Genomic DNA, 21,546 nt, shown 5'->3' on the forward strand with positions numbered 1-21,546 from the left:
AAAGCAGCATTCCCGTCCTTTTTCCTCTTCCTTTGCTTCAGGTGCTATTTTACATTTTGGCACAAGTCGTACCCGTCCTCCGTGTGCTCACATAGCAATGGCCCCAACTGCCCAGTTTTGGTTGGGGTGACCTTGGAGAAAAACAAAACCTCCAAAAATTTGACCACACCTCTAGACTGAGAGCGATCCCTCAACGTGCTAATAGCATCCAGACCCAAAACAAATGATTAATGGACCAAGCTACCCCAGGGATAACAGCACAATCTCCTCTGAGGGTCCATACAGATGAGGAGGTTCACAGCCCCGGTGTTGGATCAGGATATCCTTGTGGTGCAGCTGCTACCAAGGGTTCACTTGTTCACAATTAACAGTCCGATGTGATCTGAGTTCAGACTGGAGCAATCCAGGTTGGTTTCTGTCTATGATGAACTCTTCCCAGTATGAAAGGATAGAGAAAGTGAGACCAATACTACAAGCAAGCCTTCTCCTCAAGTGATGAAATCAACTGAATTACACAAGGCTATCACACTACATCACATCCAAGAAAAGGACTAGCTAGCGTGGCAGAGCTCAGAAAATGCAAAAGGCTAAAGTCCTTTAACTCAGAGGTTAAAATCCTCTCCGTAGCTTAACCCAAATCAACCTTTTCCCATGATTAACTACCCCCTCCTGATTAACCTCATCATAGCCCTCTCCTGTGCCCTCCCAATCTTAATTGCAGCAGCTTTCTTCACACTAGTAGAGCACAAAATTCTAAGTTACATGCAAGGCAGAAAGGGCCCAAACATCGTTGGCCCATTTGGGCTTCTACAACCCCTAGCAGACGGAGTAAAACTATTAATTTTATCTGGATAAACCTTTTATCCAACTACCAGCAGCACAGGCAGGATAATGCCCACCTGGAGGGCTGCAGCTCAGCTTGGCTGTGGAGCTGCACACCATCACCAGGACACTGCCAGCCTCACAGATGCCCATTAGCAGACGCACAGATGTGGAGAGCATTTTCTCAGCAGAAACCCAGCTCTCAGAGGTCAGGTACGAGCAAAGGGCCCTGCCCCACGTGCACGGCTGCAAGCAGCAGGAGCAGCCAAGACGACCCTTCCTTCCAAGCCTTCCCTCCTGCTGCCTCCCAGCATGACAGTGGGAGGGAAAATGCACAGCTCAGAGGAGTCTAAATTTGAACAGCTGAGCTCAAATGAGAGATTTTTACCTCCTCGGGGTTGCTTTATAAAACTATTTGTCTCTTTTTGTTGAAGATGAGCAAAGCAACGGTGGAAAACACAAGAAATATTTCAAATTAAAACCAATGCTTAAATAATATGATATCAAATTTTGTCCACTATTCATTTACTCTGAGACAATTGCTTTTTCATCAGAGATTAAGGAACGCCTGAGAAGAAAAGCATATAGAAATACTGACAGAGTAGCATTATTACCAAGCTATTTACCTTTTTATATCAACCCTGGTGAACATGCTGCTTTATATTTTAACAGGCTTCTCATTCATTCTGATTAATTCCTGATTACAGTCCATTAGGTTTTTTCTATGTATCTTCTGTAAATAAAATGGGAAGTGTGTATGGAATCTGAAGTCCATGCATATTTACTTACTCCAGTCAAGCCAAAAATACTTGCTTGCCTTAGCAGTCTCCTAGCCTCTCAGAGAAATATACCACACTCATTTACAAGATGATGAGATGGGAAAATGGATTAAGTAGTGGCTGATCACTTTGGGACAGTGAGAAAATTATGGAGCCTCCAGACGCCCTGAACACTTCAGATGCAAAGGGACTGACCCAGTGCCTCTGCTGTCTATTTAGGGGCTTTTCTTGAATAGTTCATCTCCACCCTGCTCCTACTTTGTACCCCGTAAGAGTTCATACAGACCTTGGCAGATGGGAATATCTTCTCCCAGAAGGGGTTTCACTCATGAAGTCCCACTTTTCCTCCAAACCAACCAGACCAATACCAGGAAGCTGTATTTGTGCAGGATACCTACTTGTTTCTTCCTGACCACAAATATTTTTCTTGACCCCCTATATTACTCTCATTTTGGAGTGAATTTATGCACACAGTAGTGTAACTTCTGCCTTAGCAGCCACTCTAAATGAAATGCCTGATTTTTTTCTTTTACTCAGTCACAGTGACCACACAGTCCTAGTAGAACAGAGGAACATGATGTAACCCTTTGAAACACCTACACACCAGCTCACTAATTATCTCAAACCAGCCTTTTTCCTCTGGGACAGCAGGAATCCCATTACTATGCATTAATGGAGGAAAGAGAAGTTGCCCTGAATTTCACATAATTTTTGTTCTGTTTGCGCCCAAGTTGGAGAAATGTCCTACCTGAGGTCTGAAAACTCCTGGGCGGCCTTTATTGTCTACTGTTTAGACACCTTCACCACCTGAAAGCCCATTTGGTTCAAACAGATGAGTTCACAGAGCTGGCAAAAAATTTCTACCACTCTGGGAAGTGTAAGTATTTCCATGCATGAGAGGCAAAAAAGTAGCTGATGTGTGAGGTGACATTCAAAGCACTGCTGCCTCTGCAGAACAGAATTATTATTTTCTGCTGCTGCTCTCTCTGCATGTGAGTTGAGGCCCCGAGCCAGGCTGCTGTCTGTGGCAGGGAAACAGAAAGAAACATGAACATGTTTTCATGCCTTATAGCTGAATACTGCAAGGCATGGCACATCTTTTTGGAGGTCATGAGCCTCCCCAGCTAGGTCAGATAAAACACCTTTGGGGTTTGCACCCCTGAGGAGAAAATATGTTTTTTTATTATATAAATGTCAAAAGAGCTAGGCCCTGTTGAAATGTGCTACTGCCTTGTGGGTTATTTTACACTGACTTTAATTATGCTCCATCTTCATTTGAAAGCCTGATTAGTGCACGGTTCAGTTGAAGCCACATTGCCTGCCCAGCTGTGTGCAGACCCACGTGTGGGGAGATTTCAGAGACGTGCCAGAGACAGCAGATACTGAACTGCACCAGGGGTATCTCACACCTGCACCAATTTAGTGCCCAGAACAAAAACTAATAGCCTCTTCTGCTCTTTCAGATCCTGAGATATCCTGACAAACACAGCTTAGATGCTAGGAATCCCATTCTGACTTAAAACTATGCAATTACGACAAATTTCTCATTTCTGTTGCCTTATTAAAGGCAAGAGACTTTTATCAGCAGAACTGTGTCATTTCATGCATAATGAAGACTAACACAGGAATTTAAAGCTGTGGTCGATATATGATGGTGTGCTAGGAACAAAAATATGCAACTATTTGTCATTAAGGTTTAGTTGTCTTATGCCAAGGTAGAGTACATTTTTGTTCATTAATACTGAACAAACATTTGTTTCACCTGACTTTATTCCCAGCTAGTGTAACACTGAAGCAGAACAGAACTCTAGATCACCTTCAACCAAACCTTCTTAGTATTTATGTTTCTAATGTTAAGGGCAGAATATGCCAGGATGGCTCAAAAAAGAACTACAAGCAAAACAAAGTAATACATTTCCACCTTCCTGTGACACACAATTTTTGTTAGACATCGTGCACTAGGACCAGCATGATATCCATGTAGTTCCTTCTTCCTCACTCCAGAATGCACTCAGGTTATTTTTAAATTCCTGGTAACATGTTTCTGAAGCATTGCTCATTTTTCACAGGTCTGCAGCTCCACGCATCCAAGTTTTCTTACAAGATGACTTTTGCATATGTTAGATACTACTTCTGTGCTGTCTGAGTTGCCCCCAAACCCACTTCTTTCCATCTCCATGTCTGCATTTCTCTAACTGCCCACTTCTGAGCTGTCTATAGCCATGGGGGCTCAGTGTTCACCTGTGCCCTGTCTCTTACCACCCCAGGCCTGCATGTATCTGTGCCCATCCTGTTTCCATCTCTCAAGGCATCTGCTGTCATTCCAAGTATGCATTTTTCTGTATGACACTGCTCTGTTAGAACCGTAAATATCTTATTCTACACTGCTATACAGTTACTACTTCTTATTCTATACTTCTTCTATAACTGCTTGTTACTGATACCTGTATAAGGCTGCAGGTTGTACCACACAAAGAGAAACAAATTTTAAAAATTAGCCAAAGGTACCTGTTCAATTAAAGAATTTGCTGTCACAGATAACACAGGGAAATAAAGGCTGCAGGCAAGTCAGTAGAAGTTCTGATGGAGTAAAACTATCAAGCCTCCCTCCCGAGGCCTTAAAAACTCAACACAGCCTATGGTCTGTTTTAGCCACGGCAATACCTGTTACAGGGCTGCATGGACAGTGTCACCTAACTGTGCTGGGCCAAAGGTGGCTCTGAATGGAGAATGGGCAATACCACAGGGAGATTATGAGGGCTGGACCCTGATGAGATATTTGCTTTGTGAGAATGAAGCAGAAACATGTTCTGATCAAGTGAGATGTTCTGCATGTTCTGTTTATACAACACTGTTTTTTAAAAGTTATTTTTAGCAAGAATGGATATTTTTACTAAGGAAAAATATTTTTTCCTTAAGTGTACATGGTATATAAAAGAGTGAGCAACTTGCATCTAGTCAGTGTTAGAGAAAAGGATGTGACTGAAGTACCTTCAATCACTTGGCATGTTGAGTCACTCAGGCAAATACAAATCCCCTTGGTAAAAATATTTCTTGAATAACAGTCAAGTTATGACAGCATGAAAATTTAACATGTGATCTTAACTTTCCCCCAGGTGACATCTAGTATTACTGAACTGGAATATCACACATATACTTTAAAAAAATACGCTAACATTTGAAAATTGCTTTTAGGCTAGGGTTTAGACATTTTGGACCTAGCTGGGTCCTAAAAATGCAAATTTGTCTTCTCCTTTCATGCTGTCAAGTCTCTCCTCCTCTATTCTAACCTATATTTCTTTTGAATGTGCTTGAGTCCTTAATCTAAGACTTGGCTCCCTATTTCTTCCCTCTCCCATTCCTTATCACATGCCCATCACACCCCAAGTTCCTGCCTCTCACAGCTGCCACCACATGTCTCAAACTAAGGGCAAAGGTCTTAGTTTAGTCTCTACTTTAAGATAAGAACAACCCCTCCACTCTGCAGCTGTTACCTCTTTGCTCACCCTTTGCACCTTCAGAGGAGAGTTCTCCCCTCCTAGGGACATGACCAGGTAAATTGGTGTATGATCAGACACCACAATAATCTGGTCAGGAAAATGGTCCTGATGGACTGGAAAGGCCTGCAGGGTGCTAAACAATTCCTTGGGGTTTTTTTATTTTTTGTTTTGTTTGGGTTTTTTTTCTTAATCTAAGACTGGCTGTATCAGTGCACTTGGCTATTTATAAACAGAATCTATCAATCTTGTGCATAATAAGTATGAATTAAATAGCACTGCACAACTTATCACACTCACTATATAACAGAATAACAATACACTATCTGATCTATGCACTCTCGTATTACCTGCTTATCTTGTGCCTATCAGCATAGTTATCTAAGCCCTTACATGTGTATCAATATGAGCAGCAAAGTCCCTCATGGAGCATCAATGATGTTTCCTTTAACAGCACCTTACTCCTCAGTAAAAGAAATACTCTAATTACAGGAGAACTTCAGTTGGAGAAAAAAAAACTTTTAACTTTTAGGTCCAAAACCTCATATCAACACCGAGTCCAGAAAACAATTCTGCCATGACTTCTTTAAATTCTAAATGCCAGAGTGATCTCCACTGGTGCAGGTTTTTGAAAAAAGAGGGGACCAGTGTGCAACACCTGTGTGTCAACATTTTATTTCTCTTGATAAATTCTAAAATAAACTTAAACCTTGTGCACAGCATCAGACCTGGCAGTGCTGAGTTTCTTCAATTAGGTTAGAGTCAGGATGTCATGGAGAATGCTGGTGCTCCAACTCTAACCCATCCAGGCAAACCACTTTTTAGGAGGGGGAACCCTTGCTGTAAAGCAAGCATCTGCACATGATGGATGATCTAAAGCCTTAGGTCGTTCCATTTCAGAGACACCATCAAAATGCCATCAGTCATGGCAGTTTTCAGTCATGACATCAATCAAAGCCATACTTTAGTAAATTTTAGCAGAAACAATTTGCATCTTGAATTATCAGATCTCTACTTCTCAGTACTTATGATACTGTCACATTTTTCACTGAATTGCTTTGGAAAGAGCAAATGTAAAAGTTCCTGGAAGTGAAATGAAATTGTGATGGCTTATGCTTAGACAGTAACTTCCAGCAACACTCTGCAAGAATTTATGGCTGAAACTTATGTCTCTTTCTGGCTAAAACAGTAACTGGCAAACAATTTTCAGTTAAAAGTGAATGTCCTAAGCCCTCATTGAGATGGGAAGAAAGGCTGGATTTTAGCTTTTTTTTGGAAAGAAGAAAATCAACTTAAGCAATTCTTCAAGTTTTATGGAATTCAGAAAAAAGAGAGATTTTCATGCGAAGATCAGATCTAAATGGAATAAGCGTTGCAGAAGGTGAGTTTTGGAAAAACTGCTTTTTCTATGTCCTGCAGACAGGATAAGCAGGGACATAAAAGACATAAAGATGAGGATTTTGTGCTGACGGTCCATAGAAACAGACTGCCTTGTGCAGGACAGGAAGTTTCAGACCCTGCCCAGAAAACTGGACAACCTCAGGGGAATGTAGGCGTTTCTCATTTAAGAAGGTGAAGTTTGTCTTAATTTCTAAGCACCACAGGGATGTGCTTTCTAAGCACACAGATCATGTGATGAGGTATCAGTAGGTCTGACCAAACTGCCAGCTACCCCCACCTCTGAATTTTGGGCCCAATTAATTATATCTACTTTTCTGACTCAGATCCTCCTATACAAAAGGCCATGTCATAGCTGAAATGCTGGCACAGAGCTGCTTGGCTACTCTTATGGACTAAGGAATTTGTTTGAAACTTCTGTTCTTGGGGATGGAAATGTCAACTCATACCCAAATGTAATAAGAAAAGTAAAAAAATGGAAGTAACTGCTCACAAATCCAATAGCATATTCTTCAATCTAACATCATTATGAATGCCTTTGGCTGTAGGTTCTTTCTGATTTATAACTTAAAAATGAGCAACCTGTAAAGACCAAGCAACACACATGCAGAGCTTTAAATAATTTGGTATGCTGCATTCCATTTTTGTAGGTTTCTTTTAATAGTTCTTTGCAATGTATTCTATAGCATATCATTACATAAATTCCTAATTGAATGTAATTCCTGAACTAAACACAGTCTTTTTTTAAAGTTAAACTTGATATCATATTTTCTTGAAAGCTGTCATCTTAAAAATATAGTGGTGTTTCAATTTAGCTGAGATATATTGAAAAAAGGAAGAGCCCTGTGCTCAATCTTAATGCGTTTTTCAAGGTCTACTGATGTTTTCTATATTTGTTTTTAGCTTGTAAAAGGAAAATGAGATAGAAAAAGAAAGTTGAGCTGGGTGAGCGATTCATAAAATTAGTTTGAACTTGCCTAAACAGAAATTCTATGCATCCCAAAACTCATTTTTCTACTAAATGTTCAAGTCTGAGTTTCAGCTACACTACTCTTTGTCTTACCCTGTCACTCTAAAATATTGTTATTCTTTGTGTGATTACAGAGAATAAAATATTTCCTTATTAATACAGCAATTTTTCTTTCACACTACTTGAAAGGAAAGTCAACAGAACTACAATGATCTGAAAGCAGAATTAGAGAGACCAGACTTGCTTGCCTCTTGGTAGCTAAAACTACAGAATGGATGTTTGCAGGTGGCAAAGAGAATACTGATAACCTCAGTTCTGTTCCTCCTCTACAGCTTCCACAGGAGCTACACTCTCCTGGTACTCAACTACCCTAAAAGTGCAGGAGTCCTTTTTCAGTTCAACTGACCATTTTTTAGAATCCTCTCTTAAGAAAGAAGTCCCATAAGGCACATGAGCTGGCAGTTTGACTACAGAAACCATGATTTCTGTAGTCAAGCCCATAGGAGAACCCATAGGAGTAATCCCTTCAGATCTGCATGGAGATGTGAATCTGCCTGCAGTGTTGGGCCAACATTGTCCACTTCCCAGAACTCTTTATTGGTCCTTTTATCAGAGCTAACATTCACTTATTTTTTTAAGATGTTTACCAAACATATAAAATTCCTCAAACATTTATATTCTAGGAATTGCAGATGCCTTGCTAGACTTCATGAGGAAGATGACAGGACAAGGGCTACTGTTTTCAGACTAAAATAATGTTAATTTAGACTAGATATAAGGAAAAAAAATTATCAGAGTGGTGAAACTGAAACAGGTTACCCTGAGAGGTGGTGGGTGCCTCATCCCTGGAGGTGTCCAGTCAGTTTGGATGGGACACTGAGCAGCCTGGTCTTGTAGAAGATGCCTGTGTTTATTGAGGGGAGTTGGAACTAGATGATTTTTATGGCTCCTTCCAAACCAAACTGTTCTGTGATTCTGTGATATGTGTGAAAACCTTTCTTATACGTGCTGTACCTGAGACAGCAGAGAAAATGCTTATCGTCATTATTTTTAAACAGAGACAAATGAGAAAAACACTATTTGATAAAAGAGGGTAAATAAAATTAAGCAGAAGATTAATTCATTATATTAGTGCTCTGTAAATAAGGATAGCTGTTCAAGTGTTAAAACAAAACCTACGTAAATAGAAGGAAAGGTGGCTAAGAAATCTCTTGTTCTGATTCAAATACACAAAAAGATTCCTTTGATGATGATGAAGGAAAAATGTTTCAAAGATATGGTGAGGGATATACAATATTCTCCTATTGTCCAGCAGACTCTGGACAAAGATGGGGTATTTGGATAAAATGGTTTATGAGAGCATGAAGGACACTGAGGCACTGAAAAAGTACAGCAAAATTATGGTGGTGTTATCTGCCAGTGTTGATTGATCTTTCCAGTAGCTTCCAAAATAATTCTGAAAATCTAAAATAATGCCAGCAGCAGGACTGCCCAAAACAAAGCCAAGGACCCAAATCAAAGCCTTTGGCAGCTCACTGGACACCTCAGCCTTACTTTGGACAGCTTGAGAACAAACATTTCTGGTGAAAACCTTTTAATAGTAACTTGTCTTTCCTGATATTTTGATATTTCATCAAGAACTTTTAGACTTAGTGGAAGGGAAGTGTTTCAGTCTTTCCAGCACTGTTTGATAAAAACAGAAGAATCCACACTTTGATTGAATCCTGAGGCTGGGACTAGGAATGTTTGCTAAACTGTCTCAGATGAGAATTTTATCCTAACTAGTTTGCAAGTTTTGCATCAAAGAACATCTGCTAAAGGCAGCATAAAGCATTCATGGCATGATCAGGGAGAATGACAAACACGCTGGTAATTCATCACTGACAGAGTGGTGACGGCTCTGGTCCTACAGTCTCACCACATTTCCAAAAGGAAGCAGGTGGATGCAAACCAGCAAAGAGCCTGAAAATAAATCCTGGGAGGGATCACATGCACTGACTGTCCAGCCTCAAGCTACCGTGTTACCCAGGATAACATCATGGAAATAGTTCTGCAAAAAGACTTGGGCCAACTTTAAACAACGATGGATAAGTCCACCTGCTCACTCTCCAAGAGACTCCCTCCACATATGCAACCTGCCAGCAGATTTAAGTATCTAAAAGTAAAGCTGACTCATGACTGGGGTATTGGTGAAAGAACCAGGGCAGTCCATCCCTTTGCTGTCATCAGCAAACAGTAACACAAAAAAGAAGAAATCCTACGTGACTGTGCAGGCCCTCCAGGACTGTGTTCTTGCTCTCCAAAACCCTTAGGAAAAGACAATCATCTGACAAGCAAACACTCAACACTTCACATTAAGAACATACCTAAAAATTATTTTAATCAAAGGTGATTTTTGCCCTCTTTCCTACTGGCAAAATGTCAAGCATGCCTGCTCTGCTCCCAGAAAGTGATGAGCATGAGTGTGTAAGAAGAGAAAGAGAGAGAGATAGAGAATGAGAAAGAGATCCAGAAAAGATTGGGCAGCTTAATTTGTTCACATTAACTGGGGAAGATGCAGGCTCCCCTTGGGTATTACTGGGAAAATGGTAACCTCAGAGGCAGCAAGAAGGTCTCACGTCTCCAAGCTGCCATCTCTTGTCCAAGCCCAGATCTGCATATCCATGCCCTGAAGAGAAGCTGAACTCCACCTGCAATCCTGAAGAGAACTCTGATTATGCAAGCCCTTTGTTTCCTTATAAAGTACAAAGAAAAGATGAGCTTGAATCTTGCCATGACTGAAGTCTGCTGACTATAAGCACAGGGGAAAGAACATGGATGGTGTCTTCCTCCAGCCTTGTGTTTGCTCCAGTCTGGTCTGTGTACGTCCCTTTCTGAATTATGGCACTTCAGAACAGATATACTGAATATTCACTGAATATGCACCAGAGTTGACATGAAGTTATTCAGATAATTAGTTGCCAACACAGGCTGAATATTAAAATACACAGTCTGTAGAAATTTGAAGTAAAACCCTGCAGTTTGCTAGCAGTAAAGCTTTTGACAAATGTCCAGTGCTTTTTCTTAAACACTAATAATGTTTCACTGAAGCTTTTTGGTACCTAGATGGACTGGAAAGGAATTTCTTTAAAATAGAAGAAAATTATGATACTTATTAGCTGGCAAGGCTCTAAAAAATCAATCCTGCTCTCTCAAAGTCATGACTTCTTGATACAAAAAATGAAACCTTTTAAATAATATTGATTGCTATTGTTAAACTGTGAAAGAACAGATTATCTACTCATGCAAATAAGGAGGAAAATAATGTCCAAATCCAGAAGAGTTATACAAAGAACAATTCTGCCCTACTGTAAGAAGTTACAAGGAATATGTCATTTATATGTTTTTTTCATTATGTTTTCTGCAAAAAGAAATCAAGAAGATTTCTACCACATCATGAAGACTGTATGACAGCAACTTTGCTAAAAATATACCAGGGACTGCTGTGGGGCTTAGATTGCCTGGTGTTTTCCTCTAGAACTCAGACAGCATTCCATCCTTGCAAATGATTCTAGACTAGGGTGACTGGCTTGTCCTCCAGCAGATAAAGGTTGAAGAAATCAGACTCTGGGACACCTGGGGAATGTCATAGGGTTCAGTGAGTGAAATGCTCTGTACAAGGCAGGATTAACCACTGGGAGGTGACTGGTGAGTAACAGCCCTGCTGGAGAGGACCTAGGACAGTGATGGATATTGAGCTGGAAATAATCTGCAAACAAAGCAAAATGTACTCAAGAGGAATTTGGGGAACTGGGGCCTTAGGCCAGGATCAATTGTTGCTGCCCACCTCCACTTGGTGCTGGTGAAGCTTAACAATGGAACTCTGTGCCAGGTTTCTGTCCCCCTGCTCAGGAGCGATCCTGGAGAGAGCCCAGCTCAAGGCCAGGATGGTCCAGGAGCCAGAGCATGGGACACTGGCACCTGAGCCTGCTTGGTCTGGGAAGGGAAGGCTCAGGGGTGATCTCAAAGCATCCTATGACCTGAAGGGGATTTACAAAGGTGACAGAGCCAAATTTGCCATGATAGGAAAATAAGACAGGATGAAGCTGTGATGATGACGTCCTTGGCTACACATCCCTGCTGACCTAGTCCTGTGCTGGCCACAAGCTTGTTTTGGCTGTGGGTTGGACTGAAGGCCTCTTGAGACTTGTTTCAACTGCATTTTTTACCATTTTACTAATACAATATCCTAATATAGAAATGTTCTAATATATGCAGAAGAATGGTAAAGTGAGATCCCTCAGCTTCATCATTAAGGTAGCTCCTTCAGTTGACTAACTTGACTTTTTTATTTGGGAATGGTTAAGCATGATTTATTCTGGCATATTAACACTGCTCAATAAAGAAAATTGAGAATATTTTCCACACAAATGTTAGGCTATCATTTTAAAAATTCTTATGTGAAACGTTATCAGGAAATCCTGAAGTAATGAAATTCTTTTTAGAAGTGGAGTTCAGTTGCACTGGATATTCCCCAAACCTCTTCCAAATTATGGCAAAGACAGATAATGACAGGAATTTTAATAACTCTAGTGTGAAGACAAATGTGAACGTTAAAAACTGAAGGAAGGCTTACAAGGATAGCTGTTAGTGTGGACCACAAGATTTTCATGTGAGTAATTAATTTGAAACAAAAAATATCCAGAACTATTAAATGCAAATATCAGAAATGTTCTTTTTTCTCAGTCACATGACATATACTCATCCTATTGGTCTTGCCTCCTTGCTCCTGAGTTCTCAGCTATGGAGAACACCAGAAATGCTTTTGCTGATACTTACATGAAATTCAGAATTCCACAGATCACTTAGCTCCATTTTTCCTACTTTGAATTTGGATTTCCTGAGACACACTTGGCTTTTTTTTTAAATCAGCTGCATTTTAAATGAGTACGTGATAATGAAATAAAATTATTTGGTTAAATTAGAGTAATTTTGGTTGGAGACCAGAATAATAATGGAACCAATTTGGCTACGACTTTCCCATATTTCTTAGACCATCCAGCTAGTGAAAAAGATAACATTTTGTGAGGTGGAAAATTATTCTGCTAATTAAAAGAATATGATTGGGGAGTAATCAATCTTCGAGCAAATGTCCCCAAAAATGGAGTTTGCAATTTTTTACAAATTTAAATGCTGTTAGCAAAACATTTCTGATTAATTTGAAAAATATGCCTTTATACTTAAAGGATCATCACTTCACTGTAACTTGTAAATGTTTGCCTTCCAAATTTAAATTAATATGCAGTAAAGAAAGCAAGGCATTTTCCTAGCAGGGCATTAGGGAATTTCAGGTTTCCCAAACTAGTGGTTCATTGTGATTTGCTAGGAAAATTCTACCATGTCCTTTCCTGTCAGCCAGAATTCTTCTTAAGACCATTGTCATTTACATCACAGACATGAAAGTCAGTCAGTTCTTTTTGGAAACAAATTGTGCTGATATGCATACACCAAAGATGGAAGGTGGTGATCGGTTAGTAAGGCACAGCTCCCTGCATTGGAGACTTTTGCAAAGTAAAGATTAATTAATTATTATCTCAGAAAATTATTAATTATAATATTAATTATCATCTCAGAAAAAGTATGAAAACTTTCAGGGCCAGCACAGTTTTTCTCTTCTTTCTCTGGGAAAGCTCCATGCCCTGCTCCTGCTCTTTGTGCCATTTCTACTGCACTGATGACCTTGTTCTGTTCTTTCTGAGTGCTCAGCCCTCACTGCCCTGTTAGGGGTTAAGTGGCAATGCTCACGAGGGTGTTAATAAGGTAAGAGATACATTTTTATTCTGGTGTTTCAGTGTGTGTCTGAACACACACAGGGTAGAAATCGTCTATCTCTGCCCTGACAAGCGGGTATTTTAAATTGATTATTCAGTGCATCTGACAAATTAAATCAGAAAACCCCAAGAACAAGACCCTAAATTGCTAATCCAGTAGAGTTACTCACACAATGGCAAAAAGTTCTGGAGAAGTACCAAGGACAACTAAAATGATGAGTCTAAACCCCAGAAGGAGAGGAGCTTCTCCTCAGTTATCCCAACTGGCACCTTTCACACAGTGCTGAAATATCTGCAGTGAAATGCTAGATAGAGGATAAAAAAAACCCAAACCTTAAATGATGGAACTTTGATGAAGTAAAGTCTTTCAGACTTTGATGATGAGGGAGCAGAGAGCAAGACAAGGGAGACAAATGCCAGTTCCATTGCTCTGTAACATATAATTCAGCTCATAGAGCAAAACTGGGAAAGACTTTCCTGTCAGTCCTGTTAGTAGGAACAGAGATGTTAAAGCTGGTTCAGGAGAGAAGAGATAAAGTAGAACAGCAAAAAGAGTAGCAAAATAAATAATTTAGCTCAGTGGCAATTTTTTTTTAATATCACATTTCCAATCTTTGAACTATTTTGGCAATACCTTCTTAGGCTTATGTGCTACTTGTCAGATAGAGAAGAATTGATCTCCATGGCAACACATTATATTAAATGTAGGAAGCAGAATCTATCTATCTATCTATCTATCTATCTATCTATCTATCTCAGCATCTAAGCTTATTTAATCTCAATAAATGGTAACTCATAGTGAGAGGGGAATAGGGACCTGTACTGAAGCATTTGTTTAAGGAAAATAAAATACACTAGTACATACCAGCTGAAAATGGAATATTACCTACATTTAAGAGGTAGAAAACAGATTCCAGCAAGATTTTTAAATAGGAACAGCTTTCTAGGTAATAGAACATCTGCAGATCTGATCAGTGCTCTAAAAGTAATGTGTAATGTAGAGGAATGAGATGCTGAGACACTTTGGGTCTCTCAGGGGATAGGACAAGAGGAACAGAAAAGGAAGTTTTCTGAAACTGAATCCAGGCAAAGGGATGAAACTTACATTGAATAATTAAAAAATAGTGATCACAGAGACTGAGATTAGCAGCTAAATACTTCTGATGGTGGGTGACTTTGACTCAGACTCAATTAACAATGACTGAAGGACATTTAGCACTTACAGGAATGGGCACATAAATCAGGTGAAACCAGAGAAAGCTACACCAAAGCAGCTCTGGAAAGAAAAGCTCATATACAGTAAATTAAAAGCACTCTGAAATCGATGGGCTCTGGTTTTATGCTATCATACAAAACAGTCTTCAGCTGGACAATTTCTGTACACTAATCAAGCCATTTACCCAACACCTCTTTCTTCCCTGTTATTCCTGCAGTGGAAATCACTGTGTGGAGCTCAAGAAATGCTTCAGCTGCAGGTGAGTGGCTAATGAGAGACTGTGCAGAGCAGCAGTGCCCTGCCCTCATGCCCATTGTCAAAGACACAGGACTGAGCTCCACACACCTCTGCTGGGAGCCACATGGTCACTCCTGGTTTTTCACAGTAAAAACAGGACTCACAAACCTCATTCTCTTTTCATTTCATTTACAACACCAATATTTCTCATGTATACGTCCCCTTTTATACTACAAAGGAGTATTACTGGAGTTTTCCTCTGTGCTGTGTGCATCAAAAGACCATTTCAAATGTTACAATGACAAGCTGCTTGCTAACAGTTGTGTATCTGAGGTTGCAGACACTCTTCTATTGCAAGTGAGTATTCCCCATTCAGATGAGCATTTGTGGCTTGTGCTTGCTGAGCCAAAATCCAGCCTCTTATGTTGCTCTCAACTCCCAGCAGGCAGGTGAGCTGTGTGTGCTACAGAGGCTGCTAGAGACTCAAGCCCAGTACTTTGACTTCCAGGTTCATTCAGTTAACATTTGGTGTAAGGTTAAGATGGGCTCTTAATCTGCCAAACTCTTTTGCACAACCATGGTATCCAAGAAACATGAAAATGAATTAATAACTTTCTCTGACCACCTGGTTCATTTTCACATGCTTCATTAATGAAATATCTTTAGGTTTCCTGTCCACAGTGAGCATCAGGAGATAAATGAAAGAACTAAAATGAATGAACAGGGGCTTGTTCAGAAGAGTTCACTCTTGTTAAAAGTTAACTGAGAAGGAAAGCAAAGAGAATAAATGGAACAAAAGCCTGACAGAAAGTGAAGCATAATTCATCTGTTCTTGCACCTTACAAACTGGTGGTGGGATTCCAATCACAGGGAAAATCTTATTTATATTAGTCCTCTAGGGAGATTAATTACATTGTTGGGTGAGAAACACAGAATGGAAACATAAAGCACAAGATGAATGAACAGATGAGGCACTTGAGTGATTTTTAGTCACCTGAAAGCTGACCCACTCTAGTATGGGAAATACAATTTTGAAGAGAGCAACCTCGGAACCTCAGTTATGTCCTGTTCCAGGAGGTGCTGAGTTCTCCCAAAGCTGTGCTGAGCTTGCCCTGTTGATGGCCAACAGCAGCAGCAGCAGCTCTGAGATGGGTCTTCCCTGGTGTGTTTTTTACCAGCTGGACTCTGATGGTGAAAGATACAGCTCAAACAGTGCCTGAGCAATTCCCTGTCACTCACACATGTTTTAATGTTTCTGCTTTGTGCATTCCTCTGGTACACGTTTGTGGGCATGTCTCACCTCTCACCTCTCAGGCTCTGCTGCCCAGGACTCAGTGGCTATAAAAAGGTAGACTGAAGTCAGAGTGAACCAATTATGCCAGAATAATTTTCAGGAATAAGGAGAACATTCAGTACTGTAGTGATAACTCCAATTAATAATGGCTGCAACAGAAAACCTACTCATCAGATTAAATCAGTACTATCTTAAGATCCTTTTGGTCCTTAAATGCAGGCAGCATTACATAATATGTCCCTCCATAGACACAATTCTATTCAGGAAAAATACTATACTACCTTTCTTTCCTTTAAATCAAAATAATCATGCAATCACTTTGCCAAAGCTCAGTCTTATTAGACAGGAGCAACACAAGAGTTACAGCTACTATATTTTCTCTGTCTGTCTATAACAGTTGCATGAAATTCATCAGCCTCAACAAGAAAATTTTGACATTGGGGTCTCAGAAATATAAGTCATTTTCAGATACTACAGTCATCTTTTCAGTATCATTGCAATTTATTTAGGAATCTTTACACGACCATATAAATACTTACAGTAGTCTGCAGACTGGTGGAACAACATTGCTTTTCTCAGCTTTTCATAGGTATTTCTCTATGGTATAAGCCATAACAGACAGGAGACAGTGTATCCCTGAAAGATCTTGCCTAAAGGACAGCGTTCTGATGGAGCAGGGAGGCGAGACAAGACACTTTTTTTTTTCTATTGTCTTCTTTCAGCTTCTAATTCATTAAAGGAAAAATGTCAATATTCTTCAAAAGTTCCAAGATAATTTCTTCCTATTTTAAGACCAGCTATATGACACTTCAAAGGAGTTCTCTAAAGCTGATAACCTGCAGGAAATGACAGCAGAGGACTAATGAGATGCACATTTTTTTTTTTTCTTAAGGAGGTAGAATTTACCATTGTTTGGGGATTTTTGCAACAGTTCAGTCCCATTTCATCAGACAGTCTAATTATTTTTCCTCACTACCCATCAAAGCAGAGTAAAAGATATATTTTTTAAAGCATGTCCTGCACTGCAGTTCAGGTGCAGCTGGTCAATAGAACAGGGAACAGAGAAAAGGCATTTGAATCTAATGCATTACTCTAATAATGAGATCCTAATAAAACAATAAAATAAAACCACACCTAATAATAACCACTTTAAAATAGTGCTAGGTTGCATACAATACCAGTAATCAAATATAAGGATGACCGTGCCAACCCATGACCTATGTGTTTCTTTAAGAGGCTCATGCTAAGACAACGATGCATAAACATGATAATCTTAGAGAACTCAAATCAGAGCCCAGAAATACTCATGCCTAGAAAATATCCATTTTTATATTGCTGCTATGTAACACATATATCTATTTTAGTGTTGCTGCTGTGTAACACACACTAACCTGCACAACAGGTGCTGTGCAGCCAGTGTAACAGTGCAGCTATTTCAGCACACACATACCACTCATGTTTGCACAGAAGACAACATTGCAGGGATAAGTACTGGCATGGACATCTGTGAAGGTTCACTTAGTGTCTTTTCAGGGTGAGGTACTAGAATAAATATCTTAGCTATGCAGCAATGCCTAGCTCTGAATATCCATAACATTTTCTATAGCAGGGTGATTTGCAGAGCTACAAAGAAAATTAAGAGATGCTATATATATTAAGTATTGATTTTTAAAAAATATGTATATGGATAAATACTCTTTATTGTCCAAACTGCTTTTACCTTAATATTTTCCAAATAATATTTCTTCATTGTCCCAGGACAACATTTTGGAATATTTTTGTAGTCCATAAATAAAAACTGAAATTTGTTCACCTTATTTCTAAAAAGCTTTATTTTCATCCAGTGTAATATCTCAAGGTTTTTCCATGAGAAATCGTGTGAGCTTATAATTCTCTTTTTTCAAAAAAACAATAATCATACATCTTGGGATTTGGTTGGTTGGTTGGCTGGTTGTTTTTTTAAGACACAATTTGCAATTCCAAAATTGACTACAGTCCTAACTTTTTCCTGGAATACATTTTCAGGAGAGAAGTCCAAATATTTTCCATAAAAACACAGATTCATTAAGGTTGGAAAATACCTTTAGGATCATCAAGTCTATGAACACAAAGAACAGAAATCAGCCCTAGAAAACACTTTGTGCTTTAAAAAATTACCCAGCTGTAGTGGAAGGCATCCCTGCCCATGGCAGGGCATTTGGAACTGGATGATTTTTAAGGTTCCTTCCAACTTAAACCATTCTAGGATTCTATGATAAAAATACTGTGCACATAGTGATACTGCAATTATAAAACATCATTAAATACCATCATACAGCCATTAGAAAGACAGTTGTAGTATTCTTGAAAGTATTTGTCCACATGAAGAAGGGTTGCTACTTTGATACATCAGCCATTAATTAATCTAAACTGTTTTTTTGAGGAACAGCACACAAACATTGCCACCACACTGACAGAGAGCAGCACATATCAGAGCATGTCAGTATTGTGTTTCTCTCCTTTCAAAAAAAGAAGTAAATTGGTGAGTCCAATGCAAAATTGTGTATTAATTTCTACAAAATACTTCCATTAGTGCCCTAAGAAAAACCACTGCTTTGGGTCCCTATTCACAGAGCAGCAAAGTCAAAATCCTTCAACACAAACAGACACAGAAATGGGGCTCCCTGAGGTGTGAGTAGAAAAGCAGGCAGAACTGAGAAGTTTTCTCACTCAACATTCACTCTTCCCCAACTCTGCAGCAGAGAAGGTCCAACACCTCTGGCTCAGGCAGGATGGAATCAGGATGGGATCAGCTCCCTCCCGAGCAGTTCCTCCCTCTGCAGTGCCCACCCTGCCAGACTGCTCCTCCTCTTGGCAGCAGAGGTCCTGCTCCTTCATTTCTCCCAGTTTGATTGCTGGGAAGCATCCAAAGCTGGCACCACTGCCCTGCCACCATTGGGCTGGGTGGCTCAGGTGTCCCTCACGACAGTGGGCAAGGACATCACTTGTCACCTTGCATGGCCCTAGCCAGTCCAGATCCAGAATGAGCATCAAGAGCATCCAGCCTGTCCGTGTGGCTTGGATGGTGCTTGGTGCTGTCTGTGCTGTCAGTCATGCACCATTGCGAGGGGAAAGCATGGAAAAAGATTTGTTGAGAGTCCTGCACAAAGCAGCGCAACCTCTTTCTTTAACAAATGTGCTACACTTCCAGAAAAATTACTAGTTCTCTCCAGTCAAACTAGATTAATTTTCCTTTAAAGCTATTTTAGTTTGCTCAAGGCATATTAAGCATCCTGTGTAAATGAATTAGAAATGACAGTTTCTCCAGTAAGGGGATAGGTGACCATGTTCCTTTCTTGTACAGTGCATACTTTGTGAGAACAAAGAATAAAAGCCAACATGTTATCTCTATGCATGTTATTTAAATGACTCTCTCCCCTTGCTTTGTGTGAGCTTAACATTCCCAGTGATGTGTGGAGAAAGACTTTGAAACATAAAAATGGGGATACAGACAACATAAAATTACTTCTCAGCAACAAATGCACGTCTGCCAGTCTATAGATGTGCTAAGTAAAGCACAGTGGAATTTTGCAAACAAATTTACAGCATGTCAAAAGCTTCAGTGAGGAAGCAGATTGAGCAATGCTCTGTAATAATGGTACCTGTCCAAGGGCGCTCTGCTTGTGTTGCAGGACATCTACTGCTGCACAAGGACACAAATCTTAACACCTTAACTCAGACAGAAAGTTATCTTTTCAACAGAATTTTCCTGGCTATCATATTCTTGTAATTCTATGACCTTTTCTATGTCTTTGAGAGAGATCCAGCAATTAAACCAGATTTAAGAACTCCTAACAGGGTGGATCATTGTTTTTAGGAAAAGAAGATTTCTGCTTACCATAGAACATTAAATAAATAGTCCTAATTTCAAATTTATTTAAGTTTGAACTTCATGGGATAAAGCATCCCCTGTGTCTCATCTTGTGAAACACAATAAAATGCATGATAGGCTCTCTTTCAGCATCTACAAGACAAGCTAATAACCTGGCCAGATATCCTGGGCTGATGGGCATCCCCCAGGACCAGGGCATGCAAGAAGGAGCACACAAGGCAATGACAGGAGGATTGTTGCAGAGTGCTGTGAGGCTGAGATGTGAATCAAGTTATCAGACAGGCTCTGGGCTGGCAAAGCAGGCTGGGAAACAATTTTCAATTTTGTTCCTTTCAGACTAAGTGAAGGAGAACAGCTTCTGCTAAGAGCTAAACAAACTTCTGGAAAGTATTTATGTGCCCAGTTTGAGGTTTACCAGCCCCTGTTCTAATCAAGGGATTTGGGTTTCATGTGGCTGATGCTTTAGTTATGGAGTTACTCATTGCAGAAAGCCGTTGCCTTGGTAGCTGGGTGACCCAGGGGGTTAATAAAGTGAATTTCCACCCCAGAGATCTGTGATTTATGCTTGGCTTAACAGACAGCAGTAAATGAGTTTGGTGGTCTCAAACTAGCCCACAGACTCACTGTAAAATCCCAGCATCATTTTAAAGGAATTTATCATAGCTGGGATTTTCTATTCATAAGAGAGCTAAGACTGGAATAATAGGGTTATGTTTCAGGGCAGGATGAGAGGCCATTAAGTAATCCTAGTATATTATTAAGTAATGTAAGTTTAAATACATGTGCATAAAATGTCTTGAATTAAATAAAAAAAAATAAATTAATTCCATTATGAGTTTAACTTTTGACCAAATAGTTGCAAGGAAAAAGTGAAATAAAAGCCTTTCCCACAGAGTGTTGAAGATAGTGCTATTCCACTGTGTATGCAGAGAAAGCCACAGCTCTTCAGGAACAATAGTACCACTCCTTCTGGAAATGCAGTCCTTTAGAAGCATTTCAAGCAGTTGTTTTTAGATTTATTTAGTCTTATAAAGATAATTAACTTGTTCATGATGTGAGATGTTTTTGAATATTTCTGTCAATGACAGTCCTTAAATGTTTGTTTCCTCAAGAGGCTAAAGGTTTAAAACTCACTGTGGACTGTTATAATTATCCCGCAGATTTGCCACCTTCTGAGGGCAATGTGTACTTGAATCTCAGGTTCCTCAGGCCATTTAACATTGTGCATCATGCCAGAAGCAAAAACTGTAAAAAAGCTTGGCACAGATACTTTTGAGACAATTCCAGAACAAAGTGAATATCCTGACAGAAACAGTGCTTTTGCCTCTTTTGGGGGAAGTACATCTCATACACTTCACACTTGGTTTTCTGCTCTCCAAAGGGGCAGAAGGAAGGCTGGACTATGTTTTGTCTCTGCCCACAGCTCTGGCTAAATCACGAACTGATTTAAATCAGCATTTCTGCTGTGGTCTTTACCTTCTAGATGAGGATCTGACTCTTTACTTATTCCCTCACATGGTGAGAAGTGAAGTCCAGAGCTGTCAGAGGGCCATCACTGGGCAGGTTTATAAAAAAATCCAACAGACTGTAGTACATTTTCTCTTTATAAAGTATAAACAGCCCACATGTTTATGGATGACAGTGGTACTGGG

The 21,546-nt window shown here is 39.8% G+C and overlaps 1 protein-coding gene across 2 annotated transcripts in view; it reads right to left on the bottom strand.

Annotated features, from left to right (window-relative positions):
* ADARB2 (adenosine deaminase RNA specific B2 (inactive)) overlaps window positions 1-21,546 on the bottom strand; it is a 304,122-nt gene that overhangs the window by 210,846 nt on the left and 71,730 nt on the right. The window contains exon 1 of one of the 2 annotated variants that reach the window (XM_064390666.1): window positions 16,563-16,584. The exons of the other annotated variant lie outside the window; for it this stretch is intronic. The gene's annotated coding sequence lies outside the window, so the exon portion shown is untranslated. Of the gene's footprint in view, window positions 1-16,562; window positions 16,585-21,546 lie in introns of those variants that run through there. 2 annotated transcript variants of the gene reach the window in all.

The sequence above is a fragment of the Passer domesticus genome, chromosome 1 (assembly GCF_036417665.1).
Source record: "Passer domesticus isolate bPasDom1 chromosome 1, bPasDom1.hap1, whole genome shotgun sequence".
NCBI lineage: Eukaryota > Metazoa > Chordata > Aves > Passeriformes > Passeridae > Passer > Passer domesticus.